This window comes from Scyliorhinus canicula, chromosome 17, assembly GCF_902713615.1.
Source record: "Scyliorhinus canicula chromosome 17, sScyCan1.1, whole genome shotgun sequence".
Classification (NCBI taxonomy): Eukaryota; Metazoa; Chordata; class Chondrichthyes; order Carcharhiniformes; family Scyliorhinidae; genus Scyliorhinus; species Scyliorhinus canicula.
This window is the reverse complement of record NC_052162.1, coordinates 44387412-44408042: the sequence shown is the minus strand read 5'-3', so window position 1 is coordinate 44408042 and position 20631 is coordinate 44387412. Positions and strand designations below refer to the sequence as shown.

General features: G+C 46.2%; 1 protein-coding gene across 2 annotated transcripts in view; it reads right to left on the bottom strand.

The window, feature by feature from the left end:
- Nucleotides 1-20631, bottom strand: part of stard8 (StAR-related lipid transfer (START) domain containing 8) — a 165787-nt gene that overhangs the window by 87509 nt on the left and 57647 nt on the right. The gene's annotated exons all lie outside the window — the stretch shown is intronic.

Sequence of the window (20631 nt, the reverse complement as noted above, 5' to 3'; positions counted from 1 at the left end):
TAACATAGATAATAACATTTCAAAATTTACCAACGATACCAGATTTAGAGGTGTGACAGACAGTGAGGATGATATTAATTGACTGCAAAAAGGATATTGATAGGCTAAGAAGGGCAGGCAAGTGGGAGACTACATTTATTAGAAAAGTGTGAGGTGATGCCTTTTGGCTGAAGATATAGAGATATGCAATATATATCTAATGGCACAGTTCTAACTAATATGCAGGGTCAGAAGGATCTTGGAGGTCATATGCATATATCTTCGATGACAGCAGGGAATATTGGGAGACAGGATGCTAGGTTGGCACTGCCAAGGTGGCAGTCTAGCATTTCCAGGGTGCCCAGGTGGCACCAGCAGTGCCAGGGTACCACTCTGCCTAATGGGCATGCAGCTGGAGGCCTCCGGTCTCCTTGGGAGACCCCCACGAGTGCCATTCTGTCTGGTCCCTGTTTGTTGGAGACCAATGCCAAATGGCACTCACCGAGGTCTCCGAGGCAAAGGGGATGAATCCCAAAGCCTCAGGTATCTCAGGAATCTTCACATTAGCGTGAGATGAACTGTCTCGCTCTAATATGCAGATTTTCCAAAACATGATCCCGCTCACAATGGGTGGGATTTACATTGCAGCATCTCGCAAAATCACATTGGATCTCCCGAGATGCTACGAGCTGAGTAGATCCTAGGAGCAGGATCCCCCGGCTGTATCGGCCATGCTGCACCGCGGCGAGCTGCTTTTCTGGTGCAGCGTGGCCCTTGGATCTCGCCCTATGAGTGATGACTTGGAAAAAGTGAGAAGTTTCAAGTACTAGGGTGGTGGCTAAAGGTAGTAGAAGAAGGCAAATTTAAATTAAGCAACAGATAAAATCTGGTTAGAGTAATTGGAAAAAGTGCAGTGGAGTGTTATGTGATAGAAAAGCATCGCTGAAACTGAAAGGGAGAATCTACAAGGCAGTTATGAGACTGGCCTTGTCATAGAGTGCAAAACCTTCGACAAGAAGCGGGGAACAACAAGCAGGGAATTAATGAGATGTAGATTCTAGGATAGACGTAGATATGGGATAGATGTAGATACTGGGATAGATGTATATACTGGGATAGATGTAGATACTGGGATAGATGTAAAAACTGAGATAGATGTAGATTCTGGGATAGAAGTAAATACTGGAATAGAAGTAGATACTGGGATAGATGCAGATACTGGGAAGAAGTAAATACTGAGATGGAATGTAGATACTGGCAGAGATGTAGATACTGGGATATAAATAGATACTGGGATAGATGTAGATACTGGGATAGAAGTAAATACTGGGATAGATGTAGATACAGGAATAGAAGTAGATACTGGGATAGAAGTAGATCCTGAGACAGAAGTAGATAATGGGATAGAAATAGATATGGGATAGCGGTAGATACTGGGATAGATGTAGATACTGGGATAGATGTAGATACTGGGATAGATGTAAATATTGAGATAGATGTGTGGAGCAGTAAGAAAGGAAAAAATGAAGAAATCAGCACATCAGGGGGTGTCAGTGAAGATTATGGGAGCATGAAGTAAGTAGCCAAAAGAGATTTAAATGGTATGGCTATCTTTTGCAGGCAGAGAGAGAGAAAATGTAGTGAGGTGAGTGATAGAGATGGAACTGCAAGGAAAAAGGAGAAGAGGAAGGCCCAAGACCAGATGGAAAGACACGCTGGTGAGGGACGTAAACACAGTGACACTAGACGAGGAATGGGTGACTGATCAGAGGAATTGAAGAAGAGTGGTCAGCCAGCATTGCGGCGACCTTAATGAAAATGGAGGAAGCCAAAGAGAAAGAGACAAAGAAAAGCTATTCCCATTAGCTGATGGTACAAGGACTAAGTGATGCATTTTAAGGTATTGGACAAGAGATGAAGGGATTAAGTGAGGAAGAACTTCTGCGTGCAGCAAGTGATAATGACCATGAACACTCTGCTTATGAGGGTGGTGGAAGCAGAGACAATCCATGTCAATAACTTCAAAACAAAACTGGATAGGCACTTGAGAAAAATAAACTTGCAAGGCTACAGAGATAAAGTGGGGGAGCGGAACTGATTCAATTGAACATAAAACATAGAACATACAGTGCAGAAGGAGGCCATTCGGCCCATTGAGTCTGCACCAACCCACATAAGCCCCCCACTACCACCCTGTCCCCCTAACCCAATAACCCCTCCAGAATTTTTGGTCATGGAGGGCAAATTATCATGGCCAATCCACCTAACCTGCGCGTCTTTGGACTGTGGGAGAAAACCGGAGCACCCGGAGGAAGCCGACGCAGACATGGGGAGAACATGCAGACTCCGCCTAGACAGTGACCCAGCGGGGAATCGAACCTGGGACCCTGGCGCTGTGAAGCCATAGTGCTAGCCACTTGTGCTATTGTGCTGCCCTTTGCTCCACAGAGAGGCAGAATGGACTTGTTGGGCTCAATAGCCTCATTCTAGAGTGGAGGGAGGGGAGTGAAAGGAAGGTAGCGAGACAATCGAAGGACAGCAGAATTCTCCGTCGGCTGGATCCTCCAGTCTGCCGACAGCGTACCCACGCCCGGACGTTTACCGACAGCGTGAGGTGGCCACAATGGGAAACCCCATTGGCTGGCTGCAAGAATGGAGAATGCCGCTGCCAACGGGGGCATGCTGTGCCGGAAAATGTGGCTGGTAGACTGGAGAATCCTGCCCAGAGTGTGAGTGGACTTACCCACGTCATTTCACTCCCTTCTAAATTACAGAAAATGTTCATGTTCACTTATACAAAAGCTATGTGCATACTTTTGGTGGATGAACAGAGATCCATGCCCACAATAAAAATGATTTCAGTGCAGTGGTTAGCATTGCTGTCTCACGGCGCCGAGGATCTGGGTTCAATCCCGGCCCCGGGTCACTGTCCGTGTGGAGTTTGCACTGTCTTCCCGTGTCTGCGTGGATCTCTCTCTCTCTCTCTCTCCTCCCCCCCCCCCCCCCCCCCCCCCCACCCACCCCACACACACACCCACAACCCAAAAAGGTGTGCAGGCTAGGTGAATTGGCCACGCTAAATTGCCCATTCGTTGGGGGAAAAAATTGGGTACTCTAAATTTATTAAAATAATTGATTTCAATCCACTTTCCTAACCACATGAGCAACTCTGACAAAGTCTCAAAAATTTTGGGGTAAGTGGTTGAAATGGAAATCTGGAATGCGTTCCATTTCCAGCTGCAGATTCTGCAAAGCAGTGGCCTTGATGGTTGCTGGTTTTTATAATTGGGGACTACCTCACACCCACTGAGTTTATACCAATAGTTCCAAGGCATGAACTGGCCCAACAGTTAAATTCATGCATACACCGAATACACCACAAGCATTGGAAGAATACCAAGTAGGTCTGGATAACTAACAGTCTAGACAGCACTTCACATAACAAAGACGTCTGGGCAAAGCTATATGTACTATTAGGAGCTGATGATCTGACTAATGAGGAATAACTGTTTTCCTAGTTACATGGGGCATCCAGCTAAGTTCAATGACTACCACTTTTAGTTGGAATACATAACTTATTAATTACCAATGGAATGCAGAGGTTAGCAGAGAGGTTATCGAGCGAAAATAAGGAACATTGCAGTTTGAAAGAGTTAGGTTAATATGCAACCAACTCCAAAAGGAACCAGAAAGAGACTGTTCACTTTCTAAGAACACCCAGTACTAATTCACATGTACCCTTACCCTGCTAAATAAATAGCAGTGCCAATGTAGCCACACAGCCAATCATCATTTAGCAGCAACTGTTAACAATTACAGTGACCAACCATCATTCTGAACACCAGCTTTGTAGAGTTACACAATGAACAACAATTACCCTGCTGAATAGCATTACCATTACACAGTAAATAATCCTTACCCTGCTGACCTAATGGTCACCCTGCATAATTGGAGGGTAGACTTTACTACGTTGAATTCAGTTACAAGCTACAAACCCTAACCTTAACATATAAATAGCAACCTGTTCCATTGCAAAATTGGCTATGGTTGGGCGAAGCTGAATTCCACGGTTAAAGGAGAATTGCCCAGAATTTCAGGACTCATACTTGCATAGCACTCAGTTAAGTCAATTCACCTTCTAATATTATTCTATTGCTTCTGCTCCGACAATACAGATTCCACATCTCTATAAATTAATGGTCATGAGATTTCAGGGATAATTCCCCATAAAGAGGGAAGAACTCTCACTGCCCTAAAAAAATAATAAATGCGACTGAGAATCATAGATTCTTACAGCAGAGAAGGAGGCCATTTAGCCCATGGGCGAAATTCTCCGACCCCCCCCCAGCAGGGTCGGAGAATCACCCGGGGCCGGCGAAAACCCTGCCCCCGCCGTGGCCGGAATTCTCCGCCACCCGAGAAGTGGCGGGGGCGGGAATCGCGCCGCGCCGATCGGCGAGCCCCCTGCGGCGATTCTCCGGCCCGCGATCCCAGGCCGAAATCCTGCCGCTGAGAGGCCCATCCCGCCGCCGTGGTCTCGACCACCTCTGGTGGCGGCGGGATTGGCAGCGCGAGCGGGCCCCCGGGGTCCTGGAGGGGGCACCGGGCGATCGGACCCCGGGGAGTGCCCATACGGTGGCCAGACCCGCGCTCAGGGCCCACCGATCGGCGGGCGGGCCAGTACCGTGGGGGCACTCTTTATCTTCGGCCGTCGCCACGGCCTCCACCATGGCGGAGGCAGAAAAGAACCCCCCTTTGGGGAGGCCCGCAGCCGGAGTGGTTGGCGCCACTCCGCTACGCCGGGACCCCCCGCCCGCCGGGTAGAGGAGAATCCCGGCCCATCATGTCTAAACTGACTCTTTGGAAGAATCATCCAAATGATCCCACTCCCCAACTATAATAGGTCCAGGAGGCACAGGAAAAAAGGCAAAGCAGGTTTATTCTCCAACACAAATAAGGCGGCAGCCAAGGTGTATAAAACAAATGCCCCAGCCCAGGAATGTGGGGAGCTGAAGGTCCGGGTCTGGGGCTCGACATTCAAGGCCTGGCTGGTGAAGCCCCTGCTGGTGAAGCCCCTCCACCTGCTCAACACGGGAACTCCTATTCTACAGAGCCCACGTCAATCAGTGATTCCCGCATAGTCTTCGTGAGGGCTTCTCCCCCCCCCCCCCCCCCCCCCCCCGGGCCTCTTCTGGTTCCTGTGCCAGTAAAATAATCACAAAAATGTATTGATAGGGCGAAACACGGACAGTAATAATAATCTTTTATTGTCACAAGTAGCTTAACATTAACACTGCAAAGAAGGGCAGCACAGTGGCACAGTGGGTTAGCCCTGCTGCCTCACGGCGCCGAGGTCCCAGGTTCAATCCCGCCTCTGGGTCACTCTCCATGTGGAGTTTGCACATTCGCCCCGTATTTGCGTGGGTTTCGGCACCTCAACCCAAAGATGTGCAGGCTAGGTGGATTGGCCACGCTAAAATTGCCCCTTAATTTGAATAAATTAATTGGGTACTCTAAATTTATAAAATAAAACACTGCAATTAAGTTACTGTGAAAAGCCCCTAGTCGCCACATTCCAGCACCTGTTCAGATAATAAGCCGGTACAGGAATTGAAGTTGCGCTGCTAGCCTTGTTCTGCATTACAAACCAGCTGTCTAGCCCACTGAGCTAAACCAGCCTCTAGTTCTAGCTCACCCTGTGTTAGTAGCGAGCTGCTGAGGCGCGAGTCTGGCAAATTAGACGGCGAGATGGCTAGTAATGGGGAAAAACTCGTGGGGGCTTATTTCCAGCATTAAATGCTGTGAAATACGGACCACGGTCTTGCCAACGCGTCCATCGAGAAACACCCGCCAATCACACCCAAGCTAATATTTGAAATTTTTGTGTTAGATCGCGCCTATCGTAACATAAGCAAACCAGTTAATCTGCCTTTAGTATGATTTACAGGGTTGCACTAGCCAACATTGTCATGAAACCAACTTCAAGGGAAATTTAACAATACAACATAAAACAGAGACTTTTCTAGCTTGAAACAAAAACTAAGCTAAAAATGCACAATCTGCAGTTTCTACAGGCAGTATCACATCCAAAGGTTGCTTGCAACAAATTGTAATTAACAGTCAGTGCACAATGGATGTGAATACGGATTAATACATTTAGAGCCGTCAAAATCTGACCTGCATACCAGAAAAGATCAGTACAAAAAGAAACATACATGCAACCTATGATTCAAATTGATTAACCCATTAACAAAAACAGCTTCTTCCCCACTGTTACCAGACTCCTGAAGAACTCTCTTATGGACTGAACTGATCTCTTCACATATCTTCTCTACTGAGTAGTACTGCATTCCGTATGTTCATCCGTTGTCTGCGCCTATGTATTTATATTATGTATTTATGTATGTCATATGTTCTTTTTTCATGTGTGGAATGATCTGTCTGGGCTGTACGCAGAACAATACTTTTCACTGTACCTCAATAAAACAAATCCAAATGTTTTGTCTTTCAATTAAAATATATTTTCCAAAAACTGTCTTATCCTGGATAGTAAAACTGGCATGATTGTGTAAGATAATTAACTTGAACGTTCCAGTGTTCCCACTCCTTCCAGTTTCCTACCATACAGCCTGGCACCGCCTCATTCCTTGGGCAATAATTTCCAATCATAAAAGTCGTCTCTTCACAGATTCTGAACCAGTAAGCATTACTTTGAAGCCATGACAGCATTCTGTGTGGCTGTTAAAGCATATTTGGCAGCTATTCTTCAGCTTATCAGTGATTTATCATAGCACAATATTGGCAGCTTCTTGGCTACTACTAGATATGGGCAGCAGGGTAGCATGGTGGTTAGCATAAATGCTTCACAGCTCCAGGGTCCCAGGTTCGATTCCCGGCTGGGTCACTGTCTGTGTGGTGTCTGCACGTCCTCCCCCTGTGTGCGTGGGTTTCCTCTGGGTGCTCCGGTTTCCTCCCACAGTCCAAAGATGTGCGGGTTAGGTGGATTGGCCATGCTAAATTGCCCGTAGTGTCCTAATAAAAGTAAGGTTAAGGGGGGGTTGTTGGGTTACGGGTATAGGGTGGATACGTGGGTTTGAGTAGGGTGATCATGGCTCGGCACAACATTGAGGGCCGAAGGGCCTGTTCTGTTCTGTGCTGTACTGTTCTATGTTCTATGTTCTATATATGTATTGCTTTTTTCACTTCCAAATCCTCTTTTGCATCTCCTTGAGTAGGCCCAAAAATTGCAACTGCAAGATACCTTAAGAAGGTAGACATATAATGGAAATAGTGCGCTAGGAGTTTGGGAAACACAAATAAACATCCAAGAAAAAGGGATTTGGTTGCAAAAAAAATTGAAAATACAGCAAAATACTCAAGTAGATTTAGAAGAAAACACCTCAATAATGATGGAAGGAATACAACCAAAGCCAGAAGTTTCATTGATGTGCACAATGTGGAGTCCAACAAACATGGCCAGAATAAATTTTGAGGTTGGCTAAAATGAACAAAGCTGTGAGAGGAAATTCTTTGCAGGATCGTTGAGATTAGCACTGGTGAAGAAAAACAAGTCATAAAACTCGACAGCTTTCTCCAAGAGAGCTGGCGACTATACCAGCAGAATGGATAAGAGATGTAAAGTACATACACATATATATATATCTACATTACAATATGGAGGCAATAGAATGATATTAAATAAAAGCAATGCCATTGCTTCTCATTTTAAAATACTGTAATAGTGAAATATAAATCGCTTTGGACAATAAAAACAATTTTCAGAAGATTACTCCTTCAACATCTCTTCAATGTGGAGATATATATTGTATATACACACACAAATAATGCGAATGTGTAATTTCAAATTTGATCAAATGAGACATTCATTCCCACGTTTCTGGCAATGACACCACAGGTCATAACAGGTCAATTTCTAGTCTGTACAGTAATTGACCAACAGGCTCTATGGTAGAAACCTTTCTCAATTATAGAATTAGCAGTAATTTCCATCAAAGAACAATAACAGTACTCAGGCAGCAAGAACTTTAGTACTGGGGAGAACTAAGGCAAAAAAGAGGAACAAGCTCATTTCTAACCATATGATAGACCTTGCAATGACTCAAAAGTCTGACCTTCAGACTAATAGATCATACAATTAATATTCAGATAGGAGATGAGCCCAAATCCTTCACCTACACCACCAAATTTAATTATTTCATTCAAATTAGTAGCTCATTGGAAATAAATTTTAAGAAACAAGTATGACATCACAGTACACAAGCTCGTGAAATAGTGAACATTGGTGGAATAGTTTTTTTTTAATGTACTGCTGGCTCTCTTTCGTGCAGGCATAAATAGCATTCTCTTCTGGCGACCTTTTGACTGCTAAAGAAATTGGAATCAAAGAGCCCACTCATGTCCTAAACCTCTCACAGGAAATTGGAAAGAGACAGCCTATGAATTGCATATCGACAGGATCCCGGAACAGGGGCCCCAGTGTGCGAAGCCAAAGATTACGGCTGCCTGCTCATTCCTTCAGTCTGAGAGCCTCATTGTTGGGCACAGCCCTAGCACAGAGTACAGGACATGCCAATTTGATGGAGCAGGGGAGAGAGAAGAAGGGTTCTGTTCTGTGATTGACTCAGAAAGAAAACATGCAATGCACTTTCCCCTCTCCTACTCATTTGATGTTGATTCACATTAGAGCTGAATACTCACCCAATGGCTCAGAGACCACCCCATGTAGTAATAATCTATTAAGAATGTCCCAGATTCAATTTATGGTGTTGATCAGATCTCAGCTATATCAGCATGGGTACTACAATCGTGCATAGCTCGTCTGCACTAATATATTGAAAATTAGCCATACTCATCATTCCAAGTTGCTACCCCGACTGGAAGGAGTGCACGTAGATCTTGCTTGTGAATAGAACTGGGCTCAGCTGTGATGTTCCCAAAATTTGGATAGCCTATCTTACATGCACATGTGAAAGACTGTCCACTTAGGTGAGGGCAGGAGTTTGGCCAGTTACCCTCATTAGGGTCAACATTTTCAGAAGAGGGAGAATAATTGGACAAAAAAAATCACAATTCAAATCAAATTTGGCTATGATTCAGGTTAAATTTAAATAGATTATGGTCCTAAACTCAAGCAGATAGCTGCAGCTCGCCAGGTTTAAAGCACCCCTCATTCTCAGATGGGCACGGAAAGTTCGGTGTAAGTATCTTATGGAGATTCATTCCAACCTCATCACAGTTATTCAATTTTCTTTTGGCCTCACAAATTCCATGTGAAACGAGTTTGGATATTCTCAACAAAATATCAGCAGTGAACATGGGCGCAACAGTGCAAACCTATCCCTAATTTGGTACCACACTCAAAGAGTCAGCAGAATGACTGGTGCAGGAAATAGTAAAGTGCTCATGGACTGGATACAATGTTGGATCTGCCAGGGTGCCCATGTGGCACTGCCAGGGTGCCCAGGTGGCATTCCTGCCCAGAGCCCAACCACTCGGGGACCAAGTGCCGTTATGCCTTGTTCACATTTGTCTTGAGCACTGCTAAATGGGGCCACAGCGAGGTCTCCAAGGCACAGACATTCAATCCAAGGCTTTGGGAGACTCTGGCGCGAACATGATTATGGGGGCTTAAATTGCACATTTAAATATGCAAATCTGGATCCCACCCAATGACGGTGAGAGCTAGATCGCAAGATCACATGAGATCTCGCGATGTGTCACGAGCATCGTAAATCTCGCGACAGGCCTCTCGCAAGATTTACCGGTCACGTAGTGTCACCGAGTCAGGTACAACTAGACCATACAAGTGGAAACATCCTCTCCACGTCCACTCTATCCAGGCCTCGCAGTATCCTGTAAGTTTCAATAAAATCTCCCCTCATCCTTCTAAACTCCAACGAGTACGGACCCAGACTCCTCAATCGTTCCTCATACGACAAGCTCTTCATTCCAGGGATCATTATTGTGAACCTCCTCTGGACCCTTTCCAAGGCCAGAACATCCTTCCTTTGATATGGGGCCCAATACTCCAAATGGGGTCTGGTCAGAGCCTTATACAGTCTCAGAAATACATCCCTGGTCTTGTATTCTACCCCTCTCCACATGAATGCTACGTTGGGGGATTTCCTCGAACATATCCTCTACAATCTATGATTGTATCACGGTTCAGGAGTTCTTCGATGTGTTTTTTCCATCGATGGATGATGTTTTCTCTGTCTCTCAAAAGAGCTCCGTCCTTTCTTTGCATTGTGTTTGAGGCTTAGGGTATTAGGTCCATATATTGCTTTGGTGGCACTGAAGAAGACCCAGGTGATGTGCTTGTCCCCGAGGAGTTGCAGCTCCTTAGTTTTCTCAGCCAACCATTTGTTCTTTATTTCCCTAGTTCTTCTTTGTACCTGCGCCTTGGATGATTGATGAGCTCTCCTATTTGCCTTGTTGGTGATGCTGTTTTGCCAGGCGCAGAGAGTTTTTCTCGTCTTGTCGATGGGGTCTTGGACATGCGCTTGTTCAAACCAGTCTTGACATTTCCTGGTCTTGTAGCCGGATGGTTTCTTCACAGCTTGAGATGATGGCTATCTTCAGCTCTTTCCCGTTTTCCTCCACTCTATTAGAATGAACGCTTTGGAGATTTTGGTGAAGACATTGTTGGAGATTACCTTGCATGCTTGGCTCTAGAAGCCGCTCAACATTAATTGAGGCCTCTCACAGGATTCAACGGCCACATCCCGTCCCAGTTCCAGCAGGACCTGGCTGATAAATCACGCCTTATGTTTGCAAATGGAAGGAATGTAGAGTTCAGAGCTAATCTTAGCATGGAACTCTCTGCCCCAACCTAAAACTCTGGCTGGTTAAGGGAATGGATTCCATGGTAAAGGTCTGAAGTTGTGTAAAAAGAAGATAATAAAAGAAAAATACTGCGGATTCTGGAGATCTGAAATAAAAATAGAATGCGCAGGAAAACCTCAGCAGGCCTGGCAGCATCTGTGGAGTCAAATAGAGCTAATGTTTCAAGTTCAACCTGACTCTTCTTTGGAACCAAAGATTATAGCGTGGGATTCTCCCACCTGCCGCACCTGTTTTCTGGTGTGGCGCGCCCCCGCCGGTCACGGGATTCTTCGTCCCGGCAGCCGGCTAACGGGGTTTCCCATTGTGGGCACCCCTACGCTGTCAGGAATTCCTCAGGCGCAAGTGTGCTGCGAGCGAAACGGAGGATCCCACCGATGGGAATCCAACCCCATGAGTTAAGTCATCCCAGTGCTTAGCTTGAATAAACTGTGACTCATCCAGGGCAGGCAAATAGTCAAACAGCAAAACAGGAAGGGAAGGAGTGTGAGAAAGTGGGGATGTTGTGGTCATACATGAGAAACTGACCCCATATCTACAGATATTGTTGCCAAGGGGCATATATAGTTAAGGAAGAGGAGGAGCCAAAGATATATCTTTGGGGAACTCCAGACTTTAGTGTACAGGACAGGAAGGGAAGCCATTCCTGGGGATCTTATGCTTACAATCAAATACATAAGGAAAAATGAAACTAAGTGACGGTAATCTCACTGAGCTTGAAAATGGAGGGAAGGTGCTGAATGAGATGCTCAATGGGATCGAAAGGCTGAAATTACAGGTATAATATGATAAAGGAAAAAGAGACAGCGAGGGAGGGATGGGTTGGAGTCTTTTTACTTGTGTGACATATGATGATTCTGTCAATTCTAAGTAGAAATTTTTGAAAAGTCCCTTTTCTAGACTAAGATTAAGACATCAGTGCTGCAGGAGAGCTTTGGCAGCAGGCTTCTTCAGAAGAACTGAACATGTCCAAAATTTACCCCATCAAAGCAGCGCATTGTTTAAAGAAAGAGACTGAAAAATGCAGCATCTGCCCACTTTCTTCCCAGGTAGCTGTGTGTGTTTTCCAATCTGTATTTATTGCATATCATTTCAGATCAAGTGAGAAAGAGCAACATCCGCCATGTGAAAGGTTAGTGTTTGATTTGAGTAAGGCTTACCAAATGTAGCTAAAAGAACTGAAATTGAACATTAAAAGGGAACTGACCAGGGACTAAATTACGCTTGTTGTTTCTATTTGAAACAAGAACAACAATTCGTGGTGAGGGAGAGAGAAAATGAAGAACTGACTTCGCTCATTTTCTCATTTTTCTCTTAAAGGTCCTGGCTCTTGCTGGGAAACATTTCAACTGGGCATAACAGCTCTTTGCTATTTCAGCAAAATGGTAATTCTTACTAGTGAGCCCCAGCAGACAATTCAACCTGGGTAGAATTACAGCAAGCCCTAGAGTGGAAAACATGAATCCTGCACATGTGAATCCTAAACAGGAGTACTGGATACAGATCAAAATCTGAAAGCACAACTACTTTTTCTTTCTATCGCTCACCAAAGAGCATGGAGGCCAACTGTATCATGCCTGCAACCACCCAAATCAGCACAAATTAGGGTCTCAAATTTGGAATCGTCCCATAATTATTCAGTGTCACACCAGGGGCACAATTTAACAAGTGGCAGGGTTCCCCTCCACTCCAGTCCATGAAGCATTAATTGGCTGGATGCAAGATATTGGCCCCTCACTTGGGTGGATGTCCTGCCTCAGAGAGCTGTAGTCAATCTGAAATGCCAGCCACCCAGTAATCACAACAGTGCCACCTGGAGCAGTGGCCATTGCTGGGACTACAAGTGATCCCCAGAGTCTAATTCCCAGAGTTCAGGATCAGGTAAGTGCAGGGGGTCTAACAAAGGGGAGGCCTAAAGGGAGTGTGGATCTTAATGGAGTGGCCAGGAAAGAGGACAGACCAGGGAGGGCAGACCTTTAGGAAGCACTCATTGTGGAAAGGGGGCCCACGAGGGAGAATCCCCCTCTTCCCACCTGAAGGCCAAGCAGGCTAAGCTGCCATGCCTTGCACCCACCTGCCCCCCCCCCCCCCCAGCTCCATCACCAATCTCCATTCCTTTAAAAATAATAAACAGGGCAGCACGGTTGCGGAGTGGGTTAGCCCTGTTGCCTCATGGCGCCGAAATCCCAGGTTCGATCCTGGCTCTGGGTCTCTGTCCATGTGGAGTTTCACATTCTCGCCGTGTTTGCGTAGGTTTTGCCCCCACGACCTAAAAGACTAGGTGGATTGGCCACACTAAATTGCCCCTTAATTTGAAAAAATTAATTGGGTATTCTAAACTTTTTTTTTAAATTTAAAATAATAAACAGCCTGCCTGTGTTAGTTGAAAAAGAGAATTGAAAAAAATCTGGTTTAGCAGTTACATTACTGTTATTACCCCATGGCATAACCCCAAGGACCATCATTATATCTTATTAATGGTTGACTGTTTTCCACAACCTACAATTATCGCACAAGCTTCGGTTCTAAATCCACAGATTGACTGACAACTCAAAAGAGGTTATTAAAGGATTAGCTACTTTTACTTGGGGATTATGAATACAAGTCTGCCGTGACTGCGTGGGTTTCGCCCCCACAACCCAAAAAATGTGCAGAGTAGGTGGATTGGCTACGCTAAATTGCCCCTTAATTGGAAAAAATAATTGGGTAATCTAAATTTAAAAACAAAATGAATACAAGTCTGTTTTGATAGGATTAAATACTTTAGAGCCTTTAAAGGTTGGGTGGGCCTTCATAAATAGGAGTGTTTTTATTGTCGTAAAAGCTGTAATAATTAATCAGATCTTTATTTTATTTCATCTGAACATGGCTCCTGGTGTCAGCCCATGGTGGATACTGGATCAGTTGCCAAGGAGGGTGTAAGGGCAAAGGATGATGTCGGGGGGAGGGTGCATGGATTGGCATTCAGTTGGCATGAGGCTATAACAAGCCATGACGGGGAGGGGGGGGGTCTGGGTCATGAGAGCAGCACAGGGAGCGGGTGAGTTAGTGATGGTGCATGAGGGCGAGGGTATCTAATGTTTAACAAAATAACAGGGGTGAAGTCCCAGAGAACGGAGGTGAATCTTATAATTAGCCCGTCTCAGCAGTCAGCAGTTCCTGTGCCAGCCTCTGATCTGTGTCCAAGAGTGGCAGGCCCAACCCCATTTCACACCCGCTCCCCAGAGCAAGCATCTTGCAGTATTTTTTTCCCATTAGCCTCCCCCTCCCTCACCAAGACCACCCCTTCCCCTTCAGGTGCAGAAATCCAACCTTGCAGTCTATGATTTTAGGTAAGTATCTCATGTGTGAATAAATTAAAGAGTGGATGCAGAAAAACAGGTGTGCCACTCGTCACGCATCATAATAGAAAACACACTTTCACACAGGATATAACAATCCACAGAGATTTACCATTCAGTAGAAGGCTTTAACCTTGCAATTGCTTCAGCTTTGTGAGTTTTACTATGACTCTGGGGGCTGGTATATAATTCTGTGGAAATAAATGATTTTGAGTGATCTAAAACCTTGCCCTACATCTCAGTTTTTATTATCACTCACAGATGAGATCATCAGGAGCCATTAAAAATAGTCTGTGTGAAGAGAAAAATCCCCAAATTTTCCCATATCAAATCAGAAAAGGAACAGAAAGTCATAAGCGGAGAAGAATGGATGGAAAGCAAACAGTTTCTACAACATTTGACTATGGGACTGGATGGTCTAGTCAGTGACCTTACAATGCTGACCTTTCGCCTTTAGGATCTGGGTTTCAACACTCGCAACAATCTCCGTGTAGCAAACAAAATCACTCAGATAGTGAACACTAGGAGCATCTAAAAATACAGGCAAAGTCTAATAGCTTCATAATGGTGAAACTGTTATAAAGGGTGTCAAGGAAAACATCACAAGAGGCAACATTATATGGTGGGTACTGTGTAACTAAATGAGTATTATATTCAAGTAGTATTTGATAAAGATTGGCAGAACCAACAACCTTTTAGGTTGAGTGAGGTACTAATGGAAAAACTGAGTATAATAGAGTAAGTCATAAGCCTATGAGTGTGGATTTAATATGTAATGGAGATGGTATGTGACAGACTTATAATAAGGATGAGTATAACAAAGGTGCTATAACTGGACTCTACAATAAGGTGGGAAGTCTAACAGAGCATTATATTGGACAGCATTGTAATTGAATGGGCAAGAGTTAATGGAAAAGAAGCAGAGTCCCGTTTTGGGCGCGTTTAGTGAGGTGTTTCCTACCACTTGCAGGGCCGAGAATGACTCCCACTATTAAACAGGACTCTGCTTCTTTTAGGGTCCTTGGCAAGAAACGCCCCATGCCAACTGGTACTTAGGCCCAGGGTGGATTCTATCAGCCTCGTCATGCCCGACCCGGACGCGAGGAGGGCGATAAATCTTGCAAGAGGCCTCTCGTGAGGCGTCATAATCTGGATCTCGCCCTAACTGGACAGTTAGACTAATTTGAATATGTTTGCTCCGGAGTTACTAAAGCCACAGGATCAAACAGCCTCGCCTCAAAGACCTCCTCCCACATGGTGCAGTTTAGCACTGGTCCACAGAAATGTGGACCAGGTCAATCGGGGGCCACCCCTGGGTGGTCAGGCTCTGGGCAAGGTGGTACCCTTGCACTCCCGATGCTATATGAGGTGGGGTGCGCGGGGGCTCGAGGACCCCCATATTGGTAAATTGGGGGGTGCCCAGAGGCCGCGGTGGGGGGGGGGGGGGGGGGGGGGGGGGGGGAGGGCGGGGGGGGAGTAATGAGATTGAGGCGCCATTCCTGCACTGGCAAGCACAGCATGTTACTGCATGAGATGGGTCTAAGTATGGCCTCAGCGAGGCGTTCAAACACCAGGAAATACCCCACTAAACACACCCAAATGGGACTCTGTTTCTTTTCCATATTTCCTGCATTAATGAGCTTAGCTTGCCAATGCAGGAAGAGATCGAACATCATCAACCCCCCCCATCGAGGCCTCTAGCACCCCCCCCCCCCCCCCCCCAGCAATTTACCAATTAGGGGATCCTCAAACCTCACGCACCCCACCTCATAATGAGAGGGCATCGCCGGGCCCGGTTGGGTGTACGGGGGGGGTATGGCTGGTAGATGCTGGGAGATCCCTCTTCTGGGATCTACCCGACCTGCCATGCCTCGTAAGATCTCGTGAGACATCGCGATCTGAATCTCCCTCATTCTGACAAATCTGTGTAATCTAATGAGGCAGCTAGTCTCACTCTAACGTGCGCTCGCCTGATCTACTGAGGCCCTGGGATCTAACCCCTTTGCTTAGGAGACCTTAGGCGAGTGCATTTCAGTACTGCTCGCAGCAAACAGGGACCAGACTGAACAGTACTTGGGAGGGGTCTCCCAGCGGATCCAAGGCTCCCAGGTGGTTGCCCTCTAGGCAGGGTGGCACCCTGACACATTGTGGTACCACCTTGGCACTGCCAGGGTACCAGGCTGGCAGTGCCACCTGGGCATCTGGCAGTTCCCCTGCCAGCTTGGCCATGCCACCTGGGTAGCTTGTAGTGCCAGGCTGGCTGTTTTCCCGCACTGAGGATCGGGCCCGGGGGTGCCCTGCCCATCTGCTATGAGGTGCAAGGGGGCCCAAGTACCCTCTTATAGGTGAGTTGGGATTTTTGGAGTTCCGGGGATCACGCCGCAGGGGTTGGGAGATTAGGGCGCCATTTAAAAATGGTGTCCTTATCGGAACGGAACAAAGCGAAGCCTGGGTGGGACATTCCCCGATGAGACCCTGGATTGCATCAAAGTCCTTTTAAATAGCGGGGCCCTTCTCAGCCCTGCGAGCGCCGGGAAACACCCAGGTAAACCCTCTCGACACAGGACTCTTGCTGCAATTCAATTAGATCCAATATGATTAAGAAATTAAAATAGAAAAATTTTCACCTGAATTCCCCAATCTGCACTATGCTACTTCCCCTTTCTTGGGTCAGGCATTGGAAACCCCTTGGATTGTTCTCATTATGATCAAAAAACATCTACTGCCCCACCTTCCTTCCCTTTCCTGCAGTAGTTTGTCTCGCTCATCTAGCTGGATGCCAGATACAGAAGGCAATACCTATCATCGATAATAATGCTCAAGCACCATCAGACCATTAATCCAGATGGGAATTGTGCTTTCAGCATTCCAATCATGTTGTAAAATAATGTCTCTGGTGAATGTATGAACCTAGTTGCACTCCTCAGTGTTACTGCAAGGAAATCGGAACAAGTTTGCATAGGGTGCTCCCTATTTCTATAAAGCCATCTGTTGAGCTTCTTTTGATTGGCAAAAAGCACCAGCACAGAGGGATGACTCAGTATAAATACGTCATTGTAACGGTCGAAGTACCTCGCATTGACATGCAGGATCATGTGCCTGTGGTTCGAAACTAGCTGCACATTTAGTGACTGCCACTCCTTCCTGTCGGTGTAAGTCACTGTATCTTTTATTTGTGATCTGATAGTCATGCGTGCAGTCCACGCTGCCTTCCCCTTTTAGAAATCCTACTTCTTTGAAACTGCATTGAAAATGTACAGAGAGATCGAGATAAACTTTGATCTATCACTTGCCAATTGCAATGGTGGACCACAGGTCACAAGAGGTCCTGTTATTTAAAATTTCATCTCCATAAAAAAAACAAAGCAATTCCTTGAAGATGGCTTCAGATCTGCATAATACTTGAAGCTCACTTTTGAGCATTTGAATTGTTCTTATACAGCTAGAGGACAAGAGGTTTGTGTTCTGTACTGGCTGGATAACACCTAACCCTCAATGCCCCTTGATATTGTCAGAATCCTCTCTGGCCCTACTACTTGTCCTCACAATGATGACAGAAGGCCACATACAAAGGAATGCCCAAAGATAATATTATGCTTACTGGCGTAAAAAGAAACTCCCTCCCACTAAATGAGACATTGGAAACTAATTTAAAACTTTCCACCTTAATGCATAGTTTTAGGCCTCAGTAGTAATGAGCCTCAAGATAAAGTACTTCAATGTCAGGAGCAAGAAAATAGCTCACCCAAATAAACCCTCTTCTTGAGATGGGTCAATAATCTAACCTCACTAACATGTACTTTATCATCTTCCACTGAGATTTATGAGTTCTGGTCTAGTTTTTCAACTTTAGGGTGCCTTGTGAACAATGTATGGAGGATGGGATAGCGTGAAATAGCAGGCAGTGAAGTCACAACAATATCCAACCAAACATTTGCATCTTCTCCACTTCATTTCCGGTAAATCTTGGTAATAGTGGAATTCCCAGCAGCCAGTAAAATTCAACAGCTCAATGTGTGGGCAGAGATTCTGCGGCGTAAGACCAATCCATTCTGTGCCCACACTCAACACGTGTCCCATTTGTAGAAGGGAAGGGGATAATATCCCCTTATATCTCTCTAAACGGTGAGCACGATTTTCTGGCCGCGTTGCGCCCGGCCCCGATCCCGCCATTCTTGGTGAATAGCAGGAGAGCCCAAACCCAGGTTTCATGCTGGGCACCAAACTGATTGCGATACTCCTGACCCACAGTGTCCCACGCGATCTGGATCACGCTCTCGCTAGGTGTGACCCAGATCAGCATATTTAAATATGTCATTAACCTAATTTAAATATCTGCAGCCGGTTTGAGGCCGGAATCTCTCGGCTTCCAGGATTCACCGGCTGGCATGAATCAACACTGGTTTTCAGAAATGGAAACCAGACATGATGACCATGAGGGGGAGGGGAGGGGGTGTGAGGAGGGGGCTCAGAGACCAATAGATCCTGGGTGTTCAAGGCAACTGGGCAGTGCTAACCTGGCCCACAACAGTAGAAAACTGGGGGTCCCAGGTTAGCACTTCCAACACCTCGTGAGACGTTGCGATGCGAATCCTGTCCATTGTGGGTGGGATCACTTTTTAGAAAATCAGCACATATTAAACAGTTAGTTCTACTTTAAGTAGAGTTACCCGAGGCATGGGTTCAATCCCCAACACCTCGGGCGGGCGGCATCTCCACACACGGTGACCAGATGAAACGGCACTCATGGGTGTCTCTCAGGAGATCGAAGGCCCCCAGGTGCCTGCCTTATGGACATGGTGGTACTGCTGGTGCCACCCAGGCACTGCCAGCCAGGCACCTTGGAGGTGCCACTGCCAGGGTGTGAGGTTGGGACTGCCAAGTCACCAAGTTTGCATTTTTTGCAGGGTGCGATCAGTCTGGGGCTGCCCTCCATGAGTGTTGGGAATATCCCCTTATATCTCTCTAAATGGTGAGCGTGATTTTATGGCTGCATTGCGCCCGGCCCCGATCCTGCCATCCCTGGTGAATAGTGGGAGAGCCCAAATGGGTGTTGGGGGAGGTGCGAGGTGGGGACTATTCCATAGTGCTTTGGGGCTTGGGGGTGTGGGAGGTCACTTTGAGGGCCTCGGAGATCAGGACGCATTTTTCTCACGACACAGGTCTTCCGGTGAGCAGAGCTCATCAGTGTACAAAAGAGGACTATGTGCAGCCTCGGCTGCGCATTCCCTGTTCAAATGCGATCTGCATTTTTAGCCTTGTGTATCTCAGCGCTGCAAACACTGGGAAACACAGGGCTAAACGTGCTCGCAATGGGACTTTAATCCCATTTAGTTAAATCGCACCTGAATCGCGCCAAACACCCCACGAACTCGCACAGTATGACACTTGGGGGAATTGTACCCAGTATCTTGTTCACCTCACCATTCTTTCCCTTTCACATCATTTCTGTTTCAAAGTGAACCTGATCATTAAAGCATTTATATAGCACCTTTGGAACATCCCAAAGGACTTGAAAGGCAATGGAATATGTTCTGAGGTATAGTCGCTGCTGTAATGTAGCAAACACAGCAGCCAATTTGACACTGCAAGTTTCTCCAAACAAGGCAGCACGGTGGCGCAAGTGGTTAGCACGGCTGCCTCACGGCGCCGAGGACCCAGGTTCAAACCCAGCTCTGGGTCACTGCCCGTGTGGAGTTTGCACATTCTCCCCGTGTTTGCGTGGGTTTCACCGCCACAACCCAAAAGATGTGCAGGATAGGTGGATTGGCCATGCTAAATTGGCCCTTAATTGGAAAAAAAAATGAATTGGATACTCTAAAAAAAAAATTTTTAAAGTTTCTCCAAACCTAGGACTTGGCTCTCCACTCTGCAACTGGATCCTTGACTTTCTGACCAACAGACCACAGTCAGTAAGAATGAACACCAACACCTCCTCCACAATAGTCCTCAATACCAGTGCCCCGCAAGGCTGCGTACTTAGCCCCCTACTCTACTCCCTGTACACACACGACTGCGTGGCAAAACTTGGTTCCAACTCCATCTACAAGTTTGCTAACGATACGACCATAGTGGGCCGGATCTCGAATAACGACGAGTCCGAATACAGGAGGGAGATAGAGAACCTAGTGGAGTGGTGTAACGACAACAACCTTTCCCTCAATGCCAGCAAAACTAAAGAGCTGGTCATCGACTTCAGGAAGCAAAGTACTGTACACACCCCTGTCAGCATCAACGGAGCCGAGGTGGAGATGGTGAGCAGTTTCAAATTCCTAGGGGTGCACATCACCAAAAATCTATCCTGGTCCACTCACGTCGACGCTATCACCAAGAAAGCACAACAGCGCCTATACTTCCTCAGGAAACTAAGGAAATTCGGCATGTCCACATTAACCCTTACCAACTTTTACAGATGCACTATAGAAAGCATCCTATCGGGTTGCATCAC